We start from the raw sequence: 27,560 nt of genomic DNA, 5'->3' as shown, positions 1-27,560 counted from the left end.
ATTTGAAATGAAGAAGAAGGGTTGCCCCCTATCCGGTCTTGGGGTGCCTTCAGAAAATGGGTGCTATAGAAAAATTTGGGTGCTGAGGATGAATTTGGGATACGCATAACCTTGGGTGTCCCTTAGTCAAATCTGAGGTCCGTATAGCAAATGTCCTTCAGGGGTCCAAATAGCACTTTTTGAGCAACTTTTTCCACACAAGTGTATTTCTCCAAAAACACCTACACAAACATAAAAACACCATAATAAGTACAAAATCAAGCACTAGCAATAGAGACACTGAGGACAATTCATACACAAAAATGTGTCTATCAATTATCTTGTTGATTACTTAATTTTTGGTATTAGTTGGTAGAGTATTTCACACTCCTCGGGGGAACGACCTGTACTTGCCATTGTCTACTAGTTAGACGGTGTGCACTTGCAGTATATTATTGTAGGTTTCCGAGCCTACCAGTCCACACTACAAATACATATGGTTTTCGGATCATTGTGTAAGGGGGAGTGGTTTCCATGACCGAGATGGATTATTTACTAAGGTGGAGTGATACATATCACCATAGTATTATTGTTGAAGTTGTGATACAATTGGACTTTGACACTATGTAATAATACTATGACACTGTATAACAATGATCGAGACCAATGCTTTCTCATTGTTATAGCTATGGATCTTCAACAACGGTGATGCTAAACTTACAACCTTTGGGATCATTGGAGTACTTAGAAGGACGAAGATTTCAAGGAATGTTGAAGATTAGACTTATGGAATATGAGCTATTAAAGTTTCATTATCTTTTTTGTATTCCATATGTATTGATAGTTTTGTCATTAAAATTGAAAAAGGGGGAGATTATTAGAGCACTGCTCGGTCAAACTCGAATGCGTTGCTATATCAAGCATGTTTGTCAATGTTAGTGATCAAAAATATAAGTCATGATTTCTAGTCTCTTATATCTAAGTCTCGGACTAGGATAGTAAGTGTAGTTGAGATCAAGGACTTCATGGCGATTCATCATACAAGTGGAAGAACTACTCAAGGAACCGGTGGAACTTCTCGACAAAAAGGTATGGAAGACTTGAACTTATCTGTCACTCAAAAGTCTATCTATTCTATCTCCTACTTCTTGAGACAAAAGTCGTATGCTATATATATAAACTTATATTATACACATTTGGTATTTCGATCCGAGTACACCTCGCCTATCTATATCTCGAAATATGTGTTGGTAAGAATTTCGCTTCGACCATGTTTTTCTTTACCTAGTGACGCAAGTCATGTATGTTTCAATCATCTTCAAAATTGCTTTGACGAGAAATAGTATAACAGCTATATAACGTCCTCTAAGAATATTTCAATGATTGGAATGAGAGTTTAGATTACATAACCATAGTGGACATAAGTATGTTGTGGAAACACATATGTGCATAAGTCCCATGCTGGAAATCGTCTAGTATCCAAGTCCGAGAACTCAGTCCTTGAACTGCCGAAGTTCTCAAACCCGAAATGTTTTGCTAAGTTATCAAACTATCTTGCGTGAGCCAAGTCCGCGAACCCAGTCCGCGAATCAGCGAAGCTCTCGAACCCGATAATTTCTGCTGGACTTTGAAAACTCTTTCCAGTATTTCAAGTCCGCGAACCTAGTATGTGAACTTGTATAGGTTATATATCTAAAGATGATTTCTGAACTTAACTCACAAAGACTAAGGAATGCTTTTGCAAATAGTGGATATAAAGTTCATGAACCGATTCATGTGAATCAAATCATCTTTGCTTTAATTTTGTCTTGTGTAGTACATGAGATTTCCTTGCAATTGAACATCATTTGAACTAGTTATGGTGAAGAAGAAAATGGTTGGTATGAAATGCTCAAATGGCTAACCTTTTGGTTGACCATTATTGAACCAACTATGCACACGTTTGGGTACGGTTATCAAACCTAGAAGCATGCATTTCATTTGTGTATAACAAGCTAAGATTTCGATCTGACGGTAGAGATATATTAGCTTGAATCTGAATCAGGTTTTCATCTAACGGTGGATATCATTTGCTTTGTGAGCAACGGGAAACCCTGATTTGAAAGACTATATTAGGGGACATCTAGCAACTCTACAAACTAATGCCCACACGTCCGTGTGATACTAGTTTGTAAGCTAGAGTCGATTCTCCTTTAACCTTTGGTTTTCTTCTTCTAAAACCAGGTTAACGACTTAAATACTTTATTGGGATTGTGAAGCCAGACCGATACTACTTTTATCATAGTTGTGTGATCTGATCTTACATCTTCTATTGTCTGAGTACAATCATATTGATTGGATTGAGATCGTGAGAGTTCTCCGATAGGCAAGATATAAAAGTAATCACAAACATCTTCGTCTCATCATTTGTGATTCCATGACGTCTTATTTCGCTACCATACGATTAAGATTGTTGTGAGGTGATTGATTAATCTAGGTTGTTCTTCGGGAATATAAGACCGGATTATCAATTGGTTTTTGTTCACCTTGATTTTATATCAAAAGACGAAACAAAAACTTTAGGGTTTTTCTGTGGGAGACAGATTGATCCTTTGATAGACTTTTCTGTGTGAGACATATTTGTTTATTGTTAAAGCCTGTGATTTTGGGTCGTAGCAACTCTTAGTTGTGGATGAGATCAGCTAAGGGAATCAAGTGCGTAGTATCCTGCTGGGATCAGAGGCGTATGGGTGAAACTGTACCTTGGATTAGTGGGAGACTGATTGGGGTTCAAATAAAGTCCAGTCCGAAGTTAGATTGGAGTAGGCTAGTGTCTGTAGCGGCTTAATATAGTGTGTATTCAATCTGGACTAGAACCCGGGGTTTTTCTGCATTTGCGGTTTTCTCGTTAACAAAATTTCTGGTGTCTGTGTTATTTCAATTTCCGCATTATATTGTTTTATCATTATAATTGAAATAATACAGGTTGTGCGTTAGATCATCAATTAAAGTAATCCAACCTTTGGTTGTTGATTGTTATTGATTGATCCTTGGATATTGGTCTTTGGTACCATCCAAGTTATTCCTTGTATTTGATTAGTACTCGCAGTTTCTGTTTGAGGAAATCAAATCAAGAGAGAGAGATATAACTTGTTGATGTTCTCTTAATTTCTTGAGTCTTGTCGATTCTATTAAAATTATATTCAAGTTTGTCCATACAGATTGCTAAGACAAATATTGGGTGGTGTTGTTAGACCCCCGCTTTTTCAGTCACAACTTTGAAAACAATATTATGGTGATATGTATCACTCCCCCTTAGTCAATACTTCATCTCATAATGAAAACCGCTCCCCCTTACATAATGATCCATAAACCAAATGTATTTGTAGTGTGAACTACACATTAATTCTCCCTTTTTTTTCAATATAAATTGGCAAAGGTACGAAAACTAGTGGGATCCTAATGAAATTTTCATACAGATACTTCATGACCAAAAGAGAATATATCAACTTTGTTTCGATGATTTCACATAGTCGAAACTTAGTGTATTCATCAAGGAGTTTATAAAGATACAAGAAAACTGTTACAATATTCCACAGCCGCACTCCCCACAAAGATATGGCAACTAAGCACAAGTTCAATTAAGAACACTCCCCCATAAAATGTCATTCCCGAAAGAAGAGCGGCCTTACTTTTGCAAGAAAAGAAGGATTTCTTTGGACATTAACAAATCACATGAAACATGAATTTGTATTCAAAAATCTCAATTGAATTAACCACAAAGAAAATTATTAATACAATTGGCCATGCTCAACACAAGAAAACTTACGGAGTAACACAATATTTTCACAAAGATGTGGATCAGGGAAAGACCAATACTGCGGAATAATCAAAGATTCATTCTATTTTTCATCACTATTTGCACAATGACATATAATAGACTTAATTTGGTTCTAAAAGTTCATTATATCTTTCATCAATATTTGCATAAAGACATATGATAGACTTAACTTTTGAGCATATATGGGACAATCATAGTTCACGGACGTAAACACACATATCCCATAATAATTTTCAATATGTAAAACCAATAAAGATCAATACTGCAAAATCATCTTCCAAAAGCTAAATATGAGCTTATAAGATAATTACAAGAATCCAAGTGTCAAAGTCCAAGAGAAGTGGAACAAGAGCGACGAAACGGAGCAAAACACTCAAAAACAAGAGTTGGGAAAAAGACCAATATTAAATCTTCCAAATTCAGGAATTCTCATCTCCATTTTGAAGATAATTAAAATATAAAGATAATACAATAATAATGAGGTAATTCCGAGTTCGGACGAAGAAGTTACGCCCAAAACAAATTTACCAAAAAATCGACATCTACAGGCTAGTATGCATACGGATTTGCAAATGAATTTTCGTGACCTGGAGCAGTACGCAAACGGGTTTGCGTACTAAAACCCCTGGATTTTGATTTTAAATAATGGTATTCTACCTGGTATGTGTACCATGAAGTCCAAACATCCCGAACTACTATTTTAAAACCTAAACATTTAAGAACCTTAAACACAGATCAAGTAAGGAAAAAATGAACGATAAGCAAGGTACATGGATCATTATAAGTAATCTAAGTAAATAAAAACACAAATATTTCTCAAGTACAAGAATCCAAGTGTCAAAGTCCAAGAGAAGTGGAACAAGAGCGACGAAACGGAGCAAAACACTCAAAAACAAGAGTTGGGAAAAAGACCAATATTAAATCTTCCAAATTCAGGAATTCTCATCTCCATTTTTAAGATAATTCAAATATAAAGATAATACAAAAATAATGAGGTCATTCCGAGTTCGGACGAAGAAGTTACGCCCAAAACAAATTTACCGAAAATCGACATCTACAGGCTAGTATGCATACGGATTTGCAAATGAATTTTCGTGACCTGGAGCAGTACGCAAACGGGTTTGCGTACTAAAACCCCTGGATTTTGATTTTAAATAATGGTATGCTACCTGGTATGTGTACCATGAAGTCCAAACATCCCGAACTACTATTTTAAAACCTAAATATTTAAGAACCTTAAACACAGATCAAGTAAGGAAAAAATGAACGATAAGCAAGGTACATGGATCATTATAAGTACTCTAAGTAAATAAAAACACAAATCTTGCTCAAGTTTATAGACATACCTTTTTAGAAGAATCCACTCGAATTCTACAGCCTTACCGAACATAATCTGTGTGCCCCAATTTTTGTGCTTCCCTCACCGTATACATAGCAGGGCATTCCTTGGTGAGGATGCACTTACAACACACTCAAGTTGTGTTGAGGTGAAGAATGTCTTTCTCACCACGAGTGACTTTTGGATTATTATGAAAGAGATCGCTTGTAGAACCTTTCACATCCAAATCCATCTTTCCAAAGAAATTTTTAAGTTCCAACATCATGGATACTCCATAGTCATGGAATTTTCTGGGAGATAATTCATTTTCACACTCAAAGCATCATTAAATTTCTTTGGTATCTACTTCTGAGTGTGTTTAGAAACTACCTGACCCTTCTTCCCATTACTCTCTTATGGAATTTTCGGAAGAGGATTGGATTGACTATTCTTTTGCAAGTTAGTCTTTCTCCAATTGGGAACATCGGATCTTGTCTTCGTCTTTACAAAGTTATCCTTTTGATAATCATTATGATTGTGAAAAGGCTTCTTATGATGTTTATAGACAAATCCAGGTTTATCACAACAATGATTCCTTTGGCTAAAGGTTGGACAGTTACAACCTGTAATGTTAAGTGGATTAGCCTTAGCATATGATCTTGGTTTCACAAATTCTTCTGATTCCCAAACAAGAACATCACGAAGTTTCTCATTTCTTATACGGAAACGACACCTCCTTTCCAGGTGACCTTTATTTCCGCAATAGTGGCAAACATAAGGAATGTTCTTACCTCGATCTATATGTGTTGTCTATGGAGGTTGAAATACATTGCTCTTTCGAACCTTAACTGCCGGTGAAGGTATTTCACTTTTTCCATCAGTGGAAACCTTTTGTTGAGAAGAATCACTAGCCTTGACAAATATTACCTCTTTGCTAATACTTGGAGCATCTATTCCCTTATAGCCCAATCCTCGTGTATCACGATGATTTTTACTTTCTCCTAGCATAGTGGTTAATTTGCTTGAACTAGTATTGAACTTTTTCAAGTCATCTTACAACATCTTGATTTTATCAAGAGCAGCAGCTAAATCATCCTCAAGGCATTTTCTCGAGCGAGATAAGCGCTTTCCCTGTCATCAAAACTTGCTTACTGAGAGTTAATCCTAGCTTCAGTTTCTGCAAGTTTCTCTTTCAACAAGAAGTATTTTTGATAAAAATTATCACATTCAAGTGACTTTCTACTCAGGTTTTCCTCGGAAAATTTGAGGACCGATTGCAAGAGCGATTCCAACCATAAAGACCTCCGTAAATCCTTTTCAATTTCTTGTTTTCTCGATAGAGAGGAGTCAGAAGAGGTGTGACATGAGAAGTTGTAATCTTCTTAATTTTCAACGAATCTAAAAACTTAACATACTCTGAGACTTCCTCATCAATATTTCTATCAATATCTGAATCACCATCATCAGAAAGTTCATCCAACTGTTCTTCTAGGCATGTTGATGAACACGCAAGTGTGACACATTTTCACCCATAAATACATTAGCTGGGACTCATTTTATCACTATTAAACTTGTATGTAGGTGTTTTTTTGGCAATAAACATTTTTAGAAGAATCAGCTCGAAAAGTTGTTAAACGCACCCCCGGAGGGCATTTGCTAAGCGGACTCTCACTGTTGGTTAAGGGGCACCTCATTGCTAAGGGGCACTCCGGCTTCTATTTGCACCCCAAGACACCCACTATTATAGGAAACCCTACTCTGGATAGGGGACACATTCTTCTTCACGGTTTAAGTAATTATTTTTGGCGGGAAAATGGTGTTAAGCTGCGTAAATTTCTGGAATTGAATTCCACGAGTTTTGGTCAGATATTCTCTCGATTTTGGATTCTTATCTCCCTGTTAGGTCAAAACAGGGTTGGTAATTGATTGTTTCACGTTAAAAAAGGGAGGAAATCTGTTGATTATCGTTAGACAGGGAAGAGAGAATAACTCGGGTGTTCTGTTATATTTGGGAGTTATATGGAAGGAAATGGAAAGAAGATATTCTGTTTTTATTTGTTATTATCCTGAAGATAATTCAACAGCTCATATACACGTAACAGAAAACGGAAGGAAAATAAAATCTTCATGATTTGGCAGAGAAGTCAAAAGAAGATATTTTCGGGTTTAAGTGATTTGATTCTCTGAGTTATAATAGAAAGTTAATATTATTTTAATATTTGCGGATGTTTAATGGGGGGTTTTGGGATGAATCAAAGAACTCAGAATCGCGTGATAATAATAGAAAATATTCCCGTGGAGAATAATGGAGTAAAGAGAGAATATTTACGCATTGAACAAGGGATATTGGGTGATGCTGAGACTATATAATGAGTTTACTGGAGTCATAGATGGGCATCGAGAGTTGGGGAGAAGAACAGAGGGTTGTAGAGAAGATTTCTTTGCTGCTGCAGAGAAGAAGAAGAAGAACATTTGACGCCTACAGACTGTCGCAGAGAACTGTCGTTTATTAACAGTACTCGTAACAGTCAGTTTGGCACGCTTGTTTTGAATTTGCAACAATTTCTTGTAACGGTGACGTCTGTAACGCCAATACAGCGTTGCACATTCACTATATTATTACTCTTCTTCAATAAAAACACCTTTTGAGCTATGGATTATATTTTTGAGCGTGTTTCCCACCTAATGAGCTAAACCCCAACACTGGGACGACGGAGGAAGCCGAATTTCATACATGGGTAAATTTATTTTATTTTCTATATGACTTTTGCACTAATTAAAATAAAATTATGATTGGAATTAATTAGTTATTATTTTATTTTATGGGTCATGCTTGCTTAAATGTTTGATGTCCCATGCTTACGATTTATAACTAATATTTTGAGAATCTACTTTGGCAAAATAAGAGTCGATGTTATTTTTATTGAGCGATAATTGTTGAGAATGAATAATTGAGCCTTATGATATGAATTCGGTGGAATCCTAGTCCCAGTAGCTCTCTTTTATTATTTTCGTTAAATCTTTAAATTTAGTCTTCAAAAATCTTAGAGTTCGAATCTTATATTACTACAACAACAATTAAAAATATGATCATTTTGGCGCCGCCGACGCGGATTTTTTTAGATTAATTTTTAGGTTTTTTTTTATTATTATTATGTACAGTATTTTCATTTTTTTTTAGATTTTTTTTTCCTTTTTATGCGTTTCTTTTTGTATTTCTTTTCAGGGACATTTTGAGGATGATAACTTCTTCTGGGGATACGTCATCTAAGATGACGCTGGTGGAATATAAGCGTAGAAAGTCAAATTATCAGGAAACCTCGTCTGAGATGACGCTTGTTGAATATAAGCGTAGGCAACGGTATGGAGTTTTTGATCCACATGTGGTAAGTGAAGAATCTCCTCTAGAGATATATGAGAAGTATTATAAACACACACCACTTAGTTTGGACTTAAGATTGAGAATTCTGGAATGTAAAAAATTATATGATGATGATGATCAGTCTTGTAGTGACTCTCTGGTCGAGACAGAATTTGTAGATGACCCTGTGAATGATTGTGTAGATGATTTGTCTAATTTATTAGGAGAATCTATCTCGCAAGATCTTTCACCCGACTTAGAGGTTATTTCTAGTCCCCTAGACTTCCAAAAGTTACCTAATTTAGGGTTAGAATTATGTGCTTCAAAAATTTTGTTGGAATACTTTGCATCAAAATACCCAGAAGACGTCCCTGTTTCTGATACCGTGCATGAGCCTATTGACAATTCCATGTCCCAATAGTATCCCCATATTATGTGCTATACTCACTTCCATGTGAAGTAAAAATTAGGTTTGGGGGTAATCCTCTATTTCAGACAGTTTCAATGTCACCATATTTTCATAGCATAATTGTGAAGCTGTCGTTTGTAAATACTGTATTTTGGGTTGATCCCAAATTTTCAGGCTTTTAATCTTTGGGGATCCATTTCTGTACATTCCAGTAGGTATATTTATTTTATTTTTATTTTGGTTTACTTTTTGCATTTTCCTTCTTAATATTTGCGTTGGATGACTCAATTACATTGAGGACAACGTAATGTTTAAGTGTGGGGGAGAGGTTAACTTTTTACTTTATTTTTTTCAGGAAATTTCTTGCAAATCATGACCAGCTGTGTAGCGGGTCTGTTCCTTTTTATTGCATGTTATGACCAGCTGTGTAGCGGGTCTAAAAAAATGATGAAAAATATATAAAATAATAATAATAATAATAATTTGATTGTTAAGGTTATGACCAGCTGTGTAGCGGGTTTGTTCATTTTTCTTGCATGTTATGACCAGATGTGCAGTGGACCTACAGAATTTTTTTTTTTTAAAAATATGACCAGCTGTGTAGTGGGTCTCTTTCTCTTTATCTTATTATATGACCAGCTGTGTAGCGGGTCAATTTTCTGTTTTTCTCGAGGACTAGGAAAATGTAAGTGTGGGGGAATTTGATGAACACGCAAGTGTGACACATTTTCACCCATAAATACATTAGCTGGGACTCATTTTATCACTATTAAACTTGTGTGTAGGTGTTTTTTTTGGCAATAAACATTTTTAAAAGAATCAACTCGAAAAGTTGTTAAACGCACCCCCGGAGGGCATTTGCTAAGCGGACTCTCACTGTTGGTTAAGGGGAACCTCAATTACTAAGGGACACCTCATTGCTAAGGGGCACTCCGGCTTCTATTTGCAACCCAAGACACCCCACTGTTATAGGCAACCCTACTCTAGATAGGGGACACCTTCTTCTTCACGGTTTAAGTAATTACTTTTGGCGGGAAAATGGTGTTAAGATGCGTACATTTCTGGAATTGATTTCCACGAGTTTTGGTCAGATATTCTCTCGATTTTGGATTCTTATCTCCCTGTTAGGTCAAAACAGGATTGGTAATTGATTGTTTCACATTAAAAAAGGGAGGAAATCTGTTGATTATCGTTAGACAGGGAAGAGAGAATAACTCGGGTGTTTTGTTATATTTGGGAGTTATATGGAAGGAAATGGAAAGAAGATATTCTGTTTTGATTTGTTATTATCCTGAATATAATTCAACAGCTCATATACACGCAACAGAAAAGGGAAGGAGAATAAAATCTCCATGATTTGGTAGAGAAGTCAAAAGAAGATATTTTCGGGTTTAAGTGATTTGATTCTCTGAGTTATAATAGCAAGTTAATATTCTTTTAATATTTGCGGCTGTCTAATGGGGGTTTTGGGATGAATCAAACAACTCAGAATCGCGTGATAATAATGGAAAATATTCACGTGGATAATAATGGAGCAAATGGAGAATATTTGCGCATTGAACAAGAGATACCGGGTGCTGCTGAGACTATATAATGAGTTTACTGGCGTCATAGATGGGCATTCGAGAGTTGGGGAGAAGAACAGAGGGTTGCAGAGAAGATTTCTCTGCTGCTGCAGAGAAGAAGAAGAAGAACATTTGACGCCTACAGACTGTCGCAGAGAATTGTCGTTTATTAACAGTACTCGTAACAGTCATTTTGGCACGCTTGTTTTGAATTTGCAACAATTTCTTGTAACGGTGACGTCTGTAACGCCAATACAGCGTTGCAGATTCACTATATTATTACTCTTCTTCAACAAAAACACCTTTTGATCTATGAATTATATTTTTTAGCGTGTTTCCCACCTAATGAGCTAAACCCCAACACTGGGACGACGGAGGAAGCCGAATTTCATACATGGGTAAATTTATTTTATTTTCTATATGACTTTTGCACTAATTAAAATATAATTATGATTTAAATTAATTAGTTATTATTTTGTTTGATGGGTCATGCTGGCTTAAATGTTTGATGTCCCATGCTTACGATTTATAACTAATATTTTGAGAATCTACTTTGGCAAAATAAGAGTCAATGTTATTTTTATTGAGCGATAATTGTTGAGAATGAATAATTGAGCCTTATGATATGAGTTCGGTGGAATCCTAGTCCCAGTAGCCCTCTTTTATTATTTTCGTTAAACCCATTAAATTTAGTCTTCACAAATCTTAGAGTTCGAATCTTAAATTTAGTCTTAATTGTATGGTAGCGAAACAAGATGTTACGGAATCACAAACAATGAGACGAAGATGTTTGTGACTACTTTTATATCTTGCATATCAGAGATATTAATCTCAAGCCAATCAATCTGATTGTACTCGTACTATAGAAGATGCAATATCAGATAACACAACTACGATAAAAGTAGTATCGGGCTGGCTTCACAATCCCAATGAAGTCTTTAAGTCGTTAACCTGGTTTTAGAAGAAGAAAACCAAAGGTTAAAGGAGAAACGACTCTAGAACGCAAACTAGTATCACACGTAAGGTGCGAGGATTAGTTTTGCACAATACTAGATGTCTCCTTTATATATTCTTTCAAATCACGGTTTGCAATTAGGTTACCTTGGTAACAAAGCAATCAATAACCACCGTTAGATGAAAACCTGATTTAGATTCAAGCTAATATTTCTCAACCGTTAGATCGAAAACTTAGCTTGTTACACATACTTTACAATGCACGTTTCTAGGCTTGTTAATTGGTTCAATAATAGTTAACCAAATGGTTATCCATATGAGCATTTCATATCAACCATGTTCTTCTTCACCATAACTAGTTCAAATGACATCAAGATGAACTAGTTAGAGAGTTGTTCAATTGCAAGGAAATCTCATGTACTACACAAGACATAATTGAAGCAAAGATGACTTGAATCGGTTCCTGAATTTTATAGCCACGGTTTGCAAACTGCATTCCTTAGTCTTTTTAAGTTTAAGTTCAGAAATCATCTTCAGATATATAACCTTCTCAAGTTCGCAGACTCGGTTCGCGGACTTAAGTTACCGGGAAAAATTTACAAACTCCAGCAGAAATTCTCGGGAATGAGAACTTCGCCGGTTCGCGGACTGGGTTCGCGGCCTGAGTTCGTGGACTTAGCTTCACGAAAATAGTTTGTCAACTCCAGCAGAAATTCTCGGGTTTGAGAACTTTGGCAGTTCGTGGACTGAGTTTGCGGACTTGGCTCACGCCATTCTTCCGGTTCTCTTGATCAACAAAGTTCGCAAACTTTGGTTCAAGGAATATGACTTATACATAAATGTGTTTCCACAACAATACTTATGCCCATCATTGGTTATGTAATCTAAACTCTCATTTCAATCATTGAAACATTCTTAGAGGACGTTATATAGTTGTTACACCATTTCTCGTCAAAGCAATTTTCAAGATGATTGAAACATATCATGACTTTCGTCACATGGTAAAGATAAACTTGATCGAAGCGAAAAGCTTACCAACACATATTTCGAGATATAGATAGGCGAGGTATACTCGGCTCGAAATACCAAATGTGTATAATCCAGGTCTATATATATATAAAATACGACTTCTTGTCTCAAAGAGTAGGAGATAGGGTAGATAGACTTTTGAGTGATAGATAAGTTCAAGTCTTCACATACCTTTTTGTCGACAAGTTCCACCGGTTCCTTGAGTAGTTCTTCTCCTTGTATGATGAATCGCCATGAAGTCCTTGAGCTCAACTACACTTTCTATCCTAGTCCGAGACTTAGATATAATAAACTAGAAATCAAGACTTATAGTTTTGATCACTAACATTGAAAAAAATGCTTGAGATTGCAACGCATGCGAGTTCGACCGAGCAATGCTCTAACAATCTCCCCCTTTGTCAATTTTAGTGACAAAACTATCAATACATATAGAATACAAAAAAGATAAAGAAACTTTAGTATATCCTATTCCACATGTCTAATCTTCAACATTCCTCGAAATCTTCGTCACTTCCAAGTACTCCAATGATCCCAAAGGTTGTAAGTTTAGCATCACCGCTGTTGAAGATTCGTAGCTATAACAATGAGAAAACATAGTTCTCAATCATTGTTATAAAGTGTCATAGTATTATTACACAGCGTCAAAGTTCAATTGTATCACAACTTCAACAATAATACTATGGTAATATGTATCACTCCCCCTTAGTCAATACTCCATCTCACATGGAAAGAACTCCCCCTTACATAATGATCCGAAAACCATATGTATTTGTAGTGTGAACTACATATTAATTCTCCCCCTTTTTGTCAATAAAATTGGCAAAGGTACAAGAACGGGATCATAATGAAATTTCCGAAAGACACATTTCATGACAAAAGGAAAAAAATACATACCAACTAATTTAGGTGCAATCATAAAGCCGAAGCTAAATGCATTCTTCAAGGAGTTTAAAGATACAAGATAAACCCTCTAAAATTCCACAGCCGCACACCCCTCAAGATATGACCATTAAGCACAAGTTCAAAAGAACTCTCCCCCATTTGATGTCATTCCCGAAAGAACAACAAGAGCGACCTTAATTTCAAAAGAAAAGAAGGATTTTTATTGGACACCAAAAACCATAAGAATGATTTCCTATATCTAAAAACTCAATCAAATTAATCACAAGTAAACCTATGATTAATTTAATCGGAATACACAATCAAATTAAACATAAAAAGTGATCAATTCAATTGATTGTGCTGAACATAAGAGAACTTATGGAGACACGAAAAATACTCAACCAGATTAATTACATGAGAACCCACAATTAATCTAATTGGAATACACAACCAAACTACTTACAAAGGTAATAAATTTAATTGTCATTTTGCTCGACATAAGGAAACTTACGGAGCAATAACTAAATAACCAAACAATATGATTAATTTAGTTCAATATACTCGACATAACATACCTCACAGAACACCAACTAAGCTAAAAAATCAACTTGGTTGTATAGTGCTCAACATAAGATACATTACGGAGCCTCACAATAATACATAAAATATGGATCAGGGATGATCAATACTGCGGAATAGCCAAGGATTCATTCTATTTTCTATCACTATTTGCATAACGATATTTAATAGACATAATCCTTGAAAACAAAAGATTTTAACCTATCTTCCATGAAAAACTTGACAATATAGGCTTAACTTTTGTATTTGTCAAAAGTTCATTCATTCTTTCACCAGTATGTGAATACCAATTACGAACGACTTTACTTTTGACAAAGTACGGGACAAACATAGTTCACGAACGTAAACACCAATATCCCATAACAAATTGCAATATAACAAATCATGAAGATTAAATACTGCAAAAACATCATCCTCCAAATATTTTTAGAATTTAATACCAATAAACCTAAAAAAGAACAAGAAGATGAAAAATAATAGCTATGTGTAATCACAATCATTGTTATTCAAAGCACTAGTTATTCTTCCAACTAAACCAAAAAGAAGATATACTAGACAACAATTTCTTTGAGAAATTCCTTATCATTCCCGAACTCCTTGTCGTCAACAGCCATTGGAATATAAGGTTCGTGGAGGAAGGAGTCAATACCAACAAACTGTCTTGGATGATGATGTCGAACCAGGGCTTTCTGAATTTCCAAAGATCTTAAAACGAAAGCCTTTATTTCACTAATCTCCTTTCTTACTTCCTTCGACTCATCAAGAACATCGGAAAACTTATGAGAGTTAGAAGGGCAACCCTTGGCTTTCTTGTATTCCTCCTCTTTCTTTTCAAGGAAGGAGTTACTGGAGATTTCTCTTTTTCCTTGATTGATGGCTTAACAATCATATTGACATCTTTGTCATACAAAGACATGATGCTTAGAGAACAGTTATAAATAACTGGTTTTTGTGAGTGGAATTCACAATCTCATCAAGCAGTCTTAAGATATAAAGGATATCAGAGAGGAAAAAGGAATGTAGGGTTCGCAACCTTTAAACAAGTTCGTGGACGCCCAACTCTAAGCCCTATAAAGAGTATAATTGTCGATAATAACCCTTTATTTTATTTTGATAGAAAAACAACTAAGAAAAGAAGAAGAAAAACTTTTCCTAAAGCCTGATTGGTACACAACCTTGTCTCTTTAGATCAGGCACATGAGACAAGATTTACCAAACAATACAATCAATTTGTGTTGTGGTGAACAATAATTTGTCCACCATTTTCCTCTAGAGAGGAATCCTCAGACTTCTGTCATCAAAGCGATTTGACCATACCTTCTTCTATGATGGTCTTATTTTGTCTTTGGAAACCAACTTCTTAGACGAAGATAAAATCCTACATACCTCAGCAGTCTTCTGAGCAAGTTTAAGCTTCCTTGCCAATCGATTTGATCTTCGTTGTTGGCGTGCCTCACTTGATGTTTGTACTTGTAACATCTTTATAGTTCATGACCCTTCTGAGAACAAAACGAGCACGTCAAACTTGGATAGTATTCAGGCATCTGTGGTGTGAAAACAGCCAGACACATAGTAGATCCTGAAACATTACAAACAGAGTTTCCAAAGGATGGGTCAATTGATTCTTCCAGCTTGATTGGATTCTCTTCTTCATTCAAACCATCAAGGTTGATATATGTATTGCTACAATTATCAAAATCAATGTTTTTACTTAGAAGACCAACACTTGATTTCCTATCTTCATCAGAATCATAGATCTCAGACATCTCATCAAGTGTTACAGAAAGACCTTTGTTCCTAGTGTATTTTCTACGATTTGGGTACTCGTTTGCAAAATGACCAAAACCTTTACACTTAAAGCGCTGTGGCATATCCTCGTCATCAGCCTCGTCAGCATCCATGTTTTTAGGGGGGACGCGATTGTGAGGTTTATCTGATGACCTAGGTTTGTCTCTTGAAAACTTTTTACTTCTCTTCAATAGAAGATCCCTAAACTGTCTTGTGATCAAGGAGACTGATTTGTCAAGATCTTCATCCGAAAAATCACCCTCAGACTGATCATCCTCAGAGACATAAACGCTTTTACTTTTATCAAGTAACTTAATGTTCTTCTGTGCTTTAAAGGCAACATCTTTTCCGATTTTGGATGTATGATCATGATCAAAGATCTTTAGCTTTCCAACCAATGTATTTCTAGCAAGATTATCAAGGTTATTTCCCTCAACGATGGCATGCTTTTTAGACTCGTATCTAGATGGCAGCGATCTGAGAATTTTCATCACAATGTCCTTTTCAGGAATAGTCTTACCCAATGCAAAAGATGCATTAACAATTGCAGACACTCTGTGATTAAACTCATCAAATGTATCTTCATCTGCCATACAAAGGTTCTCCCAATCAGAATTAAGGTTTTGAAGCATATCTTCCTTTTCACTGGAGTTACCTTCAAATACGGTTTCTAAGATATCCCAAGCATCTTTAGACCTGGTGCAATTTGACACATGGTGCTGAAGATTTGGGGTAATGGCATGTATGATGGCATCCAAACCGTCGGAATTTTTCTTTGCAGCAAGTATCTCGGCAGGATTATATTCACCAATATTCTTGGGAACGTTTATATCTCCAACTTCCATAACGGGAGCATCATAGCCATTAACAACATATACCCATGACTGAAAATCACGCGCTTGAAGAAAAGCTCGCATAACAATTTTCCACCATAAGTAATTAGAGCCATCGAAGACTGGTGGTACGTTAATAGAGATAGCACCTCTGTCCATAAAGTCAGATCGCTACAAACACAGACTTGTAAGGTCTTGAACGTGTTTGCTTGATCTGATACCAATTGAAAAAGCGGGGGTCTAACAACACCACCCAATATTTCACTTAGCAATCTGTATGGAAAAACTCAGATATACTTTTAAGAGAATCAACAAGACTCAATCAGTTAAAAATATATCAACGAGTTTATATCTCTCTTCTTTATTTGATTTACTCAAGAAAACTGCGAGTTCTAATCAAATACAAGGAATAACTTGGATGGTACCAAAGACCAATATCCAAGGATCAATCAATATCAATCAACAACCAAAGGTCGGATTTCCAATTAATTGATTCAAACGCACAACCTGTATTATTTCAATTATATAAACAAATATAATGCGGAAATAAAAATAACACAGACACCAGAAATTTTGTTAACGAGGAAACCGAAAATGCAGAAAAACCCCGGGACCTAGTAGAGATTGAACACACACTGTATTAAGCCATTACAGACACTAGCCTACTCCAAGCTAACTTCAGACTGGACTGTAGTTGAACCCCAATCAGTCTCCCACTGATCCAAGGTATAGTTGTACTCCCTACGCCTCTGATCCCAGCAGGATACTTCGCACTTGATTCCCTTAGCTGATCTCACCCACAACTAAGAGTTGCTACGACCCAAAATCGCAGGCTTTGACAATAAACAAATCTGTCTTACACAGACAAGTTTATCAAAGGATCAATCTGTCTCCCACAGATAAACCCTAAAGGTTTTGTTCCGTTTTTTGATAATAATCAAGGTGAACAGGAACCAATTTATAATCCGGTCTTATATTCCCGAAGAACAGCCTAGAGTTATCAATCACCTCACAAGAATCTTAATCATATGGTAGTGAAACAAGATGTTGCGGAATCACAAACAATGGGACGAAGATGTTTGTGACTACTTTTTATATCTTGCCTATCGGAGATTCAATCTCAAGCCAATCAAGCTGATTGTACTCGTACAATAGAATATGCAAGATCAGATCACACAACTACGATAAAAGTAGTATCGGGCTGGCATCACAATCCCAATGAAGTCTTTAAGTCGTTAACCTGGTTTTAGAAGAATAAAACCAAAGGTTAAAGGATAAACGACTCTAGCATGCAAACTAGTATCACACGTAAGGTGTGGGGATTAGTTTTGAACAATACTAGATGTCTCCTTTATATAGTATTTCAAACCAGGGTTTGCAATTAGGTTACCTTGGTAACAAAGCAATCAATATCCACCATTAGATGAAAACCTGATTTAGATTCAAGCTAATATTTCTCAACCGTTAGATCGAAAACTTAGCTTGTTACACACACTTGATAATTCACGTTTCTAGGCTTGTTAACTGTACCCAAATGTATGCACTTGTTGGTTCATTAATAGTTAACCAAATGGTTAGACATATGAGAATTTCATATCAACCATATTATTTTTCACCATAACTAGTTAAAATGACTTCAAGATGAACTAGTTAGAGAGTTGTTCAATTGCAAGGAAATATCATGTACTACAAAAGACACAATTGAAGCAAAGATGACTTGAATCGGTTCATGAACTTTTATAGACACGGTTGACAAACTGCATTCCTTAGTCTTTTTAAGTTTAAGTTCAGAAATCATCTTCAGATATATAACCTTCTCAAGTTCGCAGACTAGGTTCGCGGACTTAAGTTACCTGACAGAGTTTACAAACTCCAGCAGAAATTCTCGGGAATGAGAACTTCTCCGGTTCGCGGACTGGGTTCGCGGACTTAGCTTCACGCAAATAGTTTTCCAACTCCAGTAGAAATTCTCGGGTTTGAGAACTTCGGCAGTTCGCGGACTTGGCTCACGCCATTCTTCCGGTTCTCTTGATCAACAAAGTTCGCAAACTTTGGTTCAAGGAATAGGACTTATACATAAATGTGTTTCCACAACAATACTTATTCCCATCATTGGTTATGTAATCTAAACTCTCATTTCAATCATTGAAACATTCTTAGAGGACGTTATATAGTTGTTACACCATTTCTCGTCAAAGCAATTTTCAAGATGATTGAAACATATCATGACTTTCGTCACATGGTAAAGATAAACTTGATCGAAGCGAAAAGCTTACCAACACATATTTCGAGATATAGATAGGCGAGGTATACTCGGATCGAAATACCAAATGTGTATAATCCAGGTCTATATATATAGCATACGACTTCTTGTCTCAAAGAGTAGGAGATAGGGTAGATAGACTTTTGAGTGATAGATAAGTATAGACTAGAAATCAAGACTTATAGTTTTGATCACTAACATTGAAAAACATGCTTGAGATTGCAACGCATGCGAGTTTAACCGAGCAATTCTCTAACAGGGTCTATCAACCACACCCAATATTTCGCTCAGCAATCTGTATGGACTAACTCCAATATACTTTCAAGAGAATTAACTAGACAGTCAGACTCAATATTAAGAAAAGTATATCTAAGAGTTTTATCTCTGTTAGAGCATAGCTCGGTTGAACCTACCAAGCATTGGTATATCAAGTTTGGTTGTCATTTTTTAGTGAACCAAAACTCATTTAAATGGTCGCTTGATTATTTACTAGAGTCAACTTCTTATAGGTTAGTGATAGATGCATTTATGTGTCTAATATATCTCAATTGTATATATTGTTAGTGCTCAATTTTGTACTTATTGGGTTATTTTATTTATTTGTAGGTGTTTTGGGAAAAATAAGGTTTTGCGGCGAAATTGGCTAGAAATGTGGCGTTTGGAACTCCGTAGACAGTGTACCGAAAGTACCCCGGAAGCGCCCCAGAAATACCTCGTAGGAACCCCGAAAAAAGTTATATTTTCACCCTAGAAAAATCGCTAGGGGCACCCCATTTCAAGGCATATGCTAAAGGGACTCCCAGTCTGGTTAAGGGGACACCACATTCAAAGTTCAAATAATGGAATTTGGCGGGAAAACTAAAGTTCACGTCCGATAATTTGCTGTTGGATTTTTGGGCAGTTTTGAGGGAGATTAAATCCCTGAAATCAATTGGGCTAGGCCTGTTAAGACTAAACAGACCGTATGCAAGTGATTTTATCGATCAACTTGGGCTGGAATGGCTGGGAGAAGCGATCAAAGTCCAAACAGGGATACATATTCTTTCTGTTTATTTTCAAAGATTTTGTGAAGAATTTTGGGAGAGTTTTACGCTGGATAAAGATGTACCTAGTCTTGTTCAAGTCAGAGTAGAAGTTTGGAGAGTTAGAATAGGCCAGAATACGCGTACAGAGAGGATTGAAGTGAGATTTTCTCTCAACTGTTGACCGAAGAGAATAAAAAGAATATTCATAGATAAACTCGGATTTGTGGGTTTTGCTGGGTATAAAAAGGCTGGTTCGAGTCGTAGAAAGGGGATAAAGAGTTTGGGGAAGGTTTGGGACACAGAGGAGCGAGGAAGAAGGATTAACAGCAATTCCCACCTGCTGCTGCTGCTGCCAATAGAGGACCTTGAAGAACACGAAGAACAGACTGCACAAAGCAGTCTTATTTTCCGCAGCGTCAACAGCAGCAGCAGAGTGTCGTTGTTTTACTGCAGTTCCCTGGTATCGTTTCTTTCTGGACGTATTTTGTGGGTCACAGAACCACTGTTTTATAACTTTTGACTCTTTTGATCACACTTTGATCTTTGAATTAATATTTTGAGTGTATGATTAATATGAATAGCTAAAACCCAATACTGGGATGATGGAAGAAACCATTCTTTATGCATGAGTAATTTTTATTTAATTCTTTTATGACTATTTGCACTATTATGAATGGAATTATGATTTTTATTGATTATTTGTGATTTTGTCTGATGATGTATGCTTAATCCATGAGATTCTTGATGCATCATGCTTATGATTTACATATAATACTTTACAAAATCTATTTTTGGCAAAGTAAGAGTCGATATTTGTTATCAATATAAGCTTTAATTGTCTAGAATTAATAATTGAATCGCATGAGTATAAGAATTGGTGACATCCTGAGTCCCAGTATCTCTTGATCCTGTGACAAATTTTTGTATATATTTTTATGTTTTTAAATCTTTACAAGTCCGAGCAACGAACTCTTATTTACCGCATTAAAATTACTACAACAGTTAGCTTGAAAGTATTAGGATATGAGACATTACAAATATTACGTGAAAAATTGAAGAATGTGAAGAAGTAAGGAGCTACAACGACGACATCATCCTTCCACTTGAGGTTAGTAATATTTGACTTGAACTGTTTCATTCCCTATTGTATCTTTCAAGTCGTGCATATTGAAAACATAACTACGAAGCTGTGAATATTATACTCTAGTTAGACATAGTATTAAGGAATTACAATATGAAGTATAACGTTTATCTTTTGAACTTCGTATATAAGACATCGACATAATCATATGAATGCTATTGTGATTATGTATGGGTATGGGTGAAGATTTCGTCCTAGGAAACAATGTTTTACATTCGTTTAGAGGAAGTAAATTCATAAACTTTTTTTGTGGATTGAAAGGGAAATCGCTAGGCTTATTGGTATTGTTATTCATTGCAAATCTTTTGAATTACCAATATGTGTGTTTAGTATAACCACTCATAACTTGTTTATGTATCTTGGTAAAACTATTCACAAGGCCTGACTTCTGTATTGGTATGACTTTTATTTGTGAAACCGATCTTAAGTAATCACCTGAGATGGTAAGATCGATATCTTGAAATTGGTGTGACTAAATACTAGTCATTGGGTAACCGATCCTAGTAAGAGGTGTGACCGACCACAAGAGAGAGTGTAATCGATCCTTGTAAGAGGTTTAACAAGTTTTAGTACGTTGGTGTAACCGATCCTATAACTTAGTCAACCGATCACAAGTTTTACCGTAAGAAGTGGTAACCGATCCTAGTACTTAGTTAGCCATTTTATGACAACTTGTGTAACTGATCTTAGTACCCACTTGGAGGTAGAACCGAAACTTTATGTTGAGGTAGAACCGTGAAACCCATTAATGGTGATTTGATAGGATAATCAATCACATAGTTCTTGGAATTCAAATGAACCAATTCTAAACTTGTTTGGAAGTGTGGCAAATCGGTTCCAAGATTGTAAATATGAAAAAGGATTTACAAAGTAAAGATGTTGACATACTTTGGACATGTGCAGTAACTCTTATCTTTTGTTGTTCAAAGATATTCCTTATTATCTAAAGGAGAATCCCGTATCGAAATAAATTGAGAATCTTTTAATTAAGGTTTGTAGTTTTATATGCTTTTAATTTCCATCAATTAAAATGCATATCTTTAGAAAATAAAAATTAGTAATGTGCATTTACTAGCTGGAGATTTTCTACTGAGGTTTCGGTCAATATATGGACAAAGCATTTCCAGGAATTATGAAAACCGTTTTTTCCCTTATTGGATATCTTTGAGAATATTCGGTTTTGGAAATTCCTTGGTGTTCAAACTTCCTTGTCTATAAATATTGCAGTTTGCATTTCAAGCAAACTAATCCTCAGAGCCAGCAAAACTACCTAGTTGTGTTGTTATTGGTGGAGCTGTCTATTCGGAGATTAAAGTACCCTAATTAGGCGAAATCTCTTACGACCGCTCGTTTTAAAAGACTTCTTTGGGATTGGGAAGCTCTACGAGTACCATTTGTGGGAAACTAGATAATTGCAGTTTATTATTAGTTTTCGATTGATTTGATTGACTAACGGTTGTTGAACTTTGATTGCACCTAGTTTTGTTATGCTTGAGAATCTTCTATTCTGATATAAGATTCACTCAAACTAGATCGAAGTGTCTGTTAATACATGAAAAAATAATTCCCCTTGACTAGGTTGGAGTGCCCCAAAAAGGGGAAAGGACATCCATGAAACATGGGGATTAGGGCCCAAATATACTAGAGAAGTATCCATGAGGTGGAAGGGACAATGAAGGAATTAACAGGGAAGAAGGAGGTTATATTATATAAGGGATGGCGTTAATAATAATTAAGGAGGTTTAGGACACATGGAAAGATGTCATAAAAAGAAGGGGCTTTTGAAAAGTCTATATAAGGAAGGACAAGGTACAATGGAAGGAAAACTCTCTCTCTCATATTATTCTAAGAAAAGTAAGGTCATTTTGGTACACTAGTACGGGTAGAACCTAACGATAAATCCGGTATTAACATTTGGCGACCACACCTGGAGGCTCGTGCCAAGTCCACCATGATGCAGCCGAGTAGCAGTAATCCCGGTGCGGCAGGAAATCAACCAACCAACCGCCCTGTCAACCTCGAAGAGGTCATCATAGAAGAAGGGTATAACGAGGAAGAAACACCACATCAAAGCGCGGACAAACAATTTGAAGACGCCCACAAAAATGGAGAAACAAATACCACGCACAAAGAAGACATACAAATAGTTCGACAATCAAAACATGCAACCTCGGGAATGCAAAGTATTCAGAAATAATTAGAAGAGCGATTGCAAAAGAGGCAAGCATTGGAAGAATGGATAGCACAAGCTGTGATTGGAGGCCAAAGTGACCCTGGGGAAGTAACTGAATCGTAAAAACACAAGAATACCAAGGTCGCAGTAATCACACAGAAGGAAATGGCGGAGTACCTGGAGCATATGTATCATATCACGAAACAAGATAACCACCATCAAACAAACAACCCATATCCTTTAAGTGTCCGGGAATATCAGTACCCCGAGGACTATGTTTCTCCCAAGTTTAAGAATTACGATGAAGAGGGAAATGCGCGGGAGCATGTTAGCCGTTTTCTTTCAGCCATGAACGATAAAATATTCAACGAGAAAAAGTGTTTAAGAGAATTCCCCAAATCATTGACGGGAACAACCTTTACTTGGTACGATAACCCAAAGGAAGAGAGCATAGACTCTTGGCACATTATGTACTCGATGTTTATGGGTAAATTCTATTCAGCCAAGCGGAAAGTTACGTCCATAGACCTGAGCAGAAGCGGACAGAGGACAAGTGAAGAAATAGGAAAATATATAGCAAGGTTCCGATGGACGGCACTGAATTGTCATGAAGACATTAGTGAAGAAGCACTCGTGGAAATATGAGTACGGGGAATGATTCAGTCCTTCAAAGGAAGTTTGATCAACTTCATATTCCAAACCTTCATTGAACTAGAGGAAGCTGCTGAAAGAATCGCCGACTGCATGGAAGAGTTACCCGCAGACCTTAACTGGCGTCATACTGTAAGTACCGCATTCGTAGTCCCCTACAAGCCTAATAACAAATAGTAAAACGGAAGCCGACAACAAGGGGGGGACCTCATCCAAAGGAAAAACAAATGGATTAGAAAGGATTCAAGACCATCTCCTCCTCTGCTACCATATGGAAGAGAACAAACTGTTCGGCTCCTCAACCAATGGGTCGCCGAGGGTTAGGTTCAATTGCCGCCGACGGTGGTGGATGTCAACAAAATGAATAAGGATGCTACAAGGTATTGCCATTATCATAGGAGGATGGGACATCCGACAGTGGAATGTCTCGCGATTAGAAGCATATTTGAAAGAAAACGCGAGTCTGGGAGGCTTGAGGCAGCAAGACAAATGATCGAGCAAGACCCTTTCCCGCGTCATTAAGAACGAAGAAAACCGATGAGCTAAATATAAAAGCGCGATAGCGAACAACGGGTAAATAAAAACATAAGCTGTAATGACTTTCCCTTATAAATAACTTCGAAAAAAAATCTCTCTAGAGTTGATTACAATTACAAAAAAAAAAAAAAAAAAAGTAAAGGTTGCGGGAAAGCCAATGGTTCCCGATCGACTGACAAAAGGTTTTGGAACGTTAATGACGTCCGATCGACTGAAAAAAGGTTGTGGGAAAGCCAATGGCGCCCGATCGACTGACAAAAGGTTGCAGAACATTAATTACGTCCGATCGACTGAAAAAAGGTTGCGGGAAATCCTATGGCGCCCGATCGACTGAATAAAATCCGCGGGAATGCCAAAGGAACCCGATCGGCTGAAAAATTTACTAAAATACGGGAATGCCAATGGCGTCTAATCGATTGAAAATTTGCAGGAACGCCAATGGCGTCCGATTGACTGATGAAATCTAGTAGGAATGCCAATGACGCCTGCTCAACTGATAAACAACGAAAAGGTCAAGCCCGACCAATGGATAAAAGAGAGAAAATGGGGGAATAGGCGCGCTCATCTTACGCACCGCCCTCCCACACCGCAGGGTTTTAAATAAATTCAACAGAGGAATACGCGCGTTCGTCCTACTCCCCGCCCACCCGCACCCCAAGGTGTTAAATAAATTCAAGGGGGGAGTAGGCGCGTTCATATTATGCCCTGCCCACCCGCATCTCAAGGTGTTAAATAAATTCAAGGGGGAATAGGCGCGTTCGTCTTATGCCCTGCCCACCCGCACCTCAAGGTGTTAAATAAATTTAAGGGGGAGTAGGCGCGTTCATCTTATGCCCCGCCCACCCGCACCTCAAGGTGTTAAATAAATTCAAGGGGAGAGTGGGCACGTCCACCTCGTACCATACGTAATCCTCAGTACTAACGCACAAGCATGAAGTTTTCAAAACAATAAACAACAATGCAGAAATGGAAGCACACACAATTAAAAGATTCAAACACCATTAACTTAAAACAACGTCAAAAGTCTAAAAAAAAAACAACCCCGACTTAAGATAGCGGGGAAAATAGAGATGAAAGTGTTCATGAAAAAGAAGGTAAAGAAAGTGCATCAGACTGATTGAAGGGAGGACAGCTCCTGTTGTGCCTGCTCAAGAGCATCTTGGGCACCCTTCTCTGCAGTTTCTGCACTAAGTAACTCATCGCTCGCCACTCCCACCTGAGTATGAAGCTGTTCCAGCACCTCTTTCCTCTGCTTTGTCACCCAAGAACACTTCTCCAATTCTTCCTCGAGCTTGGTTACCCGAGCAGTAAGTTGAACACGGGGGTCTTTACGATTCTTCACCTGCACTAGCAATGCCTCCAGCCAACCAATCGGTAACTTCAAGTTGGTGGCTGTGCGCACAGACGCTTCCCAGCCACTAATCTTAGCTGCAGAGACGGGACCACTTCCCACCCTAGTAAGCTCGTCGGCGACCTCCAACAAATTCTTATTCATGCAGCACATCATCCTCATATCCAATAGGCCGAAACAAACCATATGGATACCAGTGCGCTCAACAATATCTTTGTATGCGGAAACAAAAATGGATGGAACCCAAAACCCATAAACCAGAGTATGAGTGGAAGGGTCGACCCCGGCCGCAGCGGCCTCCATCACCATGGGAAATTGGAGCTGCGCACTTGAATCGGCGTGAGGGACTTCTACGTGGACATTGGGCAGCTGCACGTCCGCTTGAGATCCACCGCCATCTTTACGAGGGCGCTTGGAGCCGCTATCACCGCTGGCGATTACGCGCCGGCCAACATCAATTCCAGGGATTTCGGGTTTTCTCCCTCCCTTGCGATTATTACCCATAGTCTAATAATAAAACCAGTTATCAATATATATGTGGGTTCACGGAAAATAAAGTAAAAATACTAGCCATATCTTCTAACCTTAGACATGGCTCGGTGTTGTGATGTATTGATATCTTTGTCGCGGGACACCGAAGAACCAGATGATGATCTTGGATCGCTAGATGCGTCTGAGAATACAAAAGTGAGTAACATGATCAACAAAACCCGATAATTTATAACAAAAATAAGGTAGAGAGAGAGGTAGAAACATTCATAAACGCAAGATAGAGTAATTGGTTACCTTGAAAACCACCAGTAGGAAACGCCACGTAGGTTGAGGACCCACCAAACACTGATCGGTTAGATCCAGATGGGCTCATTGATTCCAAAACAGCATTAGGAGATGCAGGAATTTCACCTCGAGCACGAACAGCTGCGCCCGAGGAGGGCAGACATATATTACTTTAAGACGCGGCGAAACCCATCCGCCACCCTCGGACAAGCTGATCCACAAATTGTGCAATTGATCAGCAAAAGAGGGAGCTGGACTCCTAACGACATCCTGAAGAGGTTGTGACGCGCTCCTGATAGACACATTTTTGTGTCTGAATTGTCCTCAGTGTCTCTATTTTTAGTGCTTGATTTTGTACTTATTATGGTGTTTTTATGTTTGTGTTGGTGTTTTTGGAGAAATACACTTGTGTGGAAAAAGTTGCTCAAAAACGACTATTTGGACCCCTGGAGGACATTTTCTATACGAACCCCAGATTTGGCTAAGGGGCACCCAAGGTTATGCGTAGCCAAAATTCATCCTCAACACCCAAATTTGTCCTCAGCACCCATCTGCTATTCGCACCCCAGAACAGGATAGGGGCACTTCATCTTCAACATTTCAAAACTGAATTTTGGCGGGAAAATAAAAACTGAACTGTGTGATTTTTCGATCGATATTTGAAGGAGTTCTGGGTCGATTAAAGGGATGAAATTTGTTGGGTAGTTGTGATATGTCCCAACAAAACTATCATGAGTGATTTAATTGGCTAAATTTAGCTAGATAATTCACGAGAAGAAAACAGGGGAGTTTATTCTCGGATGAGGATATCACGGGATTTGCGCGAGCAGTAAAGGAGTTTGCACGTGTTTGGAAGACCCTAACAACTATTTGGAGTGTGAAGGAGTTAAATATGGCAATTTGGAAGCTTCAGAACGCGTGTAGAGATCAAAAATGTGAATTATTTCCTAAACTGGTCGTGAAGAATAATGGAGAATTATATGAAGTTATTACGTGAGATTTTGTTGTTGCTGGGTTATAAATAGGTATTGGAATATCATAGAAGGTTTACGGAGAGTTTGGGAGATTATAGAGCATCACAGAGAGTCGAAAAAAATCAAGTTCCAGAAATATTTCTCTGCTGCT

The sequence above is a fragment of the Papaver somniferum genome, chromosome 3, assembly GCF_003573695.1.
Source record: "Papaver somniferum cultivar HN1 chromosome 3, ASM357369v1, whole genome shotgun sequence".
In the NCBI taxonomy this organism is placed as follows: Eukaryota; Viridiplantae; Streptophyta; class Magnoliopsida; order Ranunculales; family Papaveraceae; genus Papaver; species Papaver somniferum.
This window is presented reverse-complemented; position numbering follows the sequence as displayed.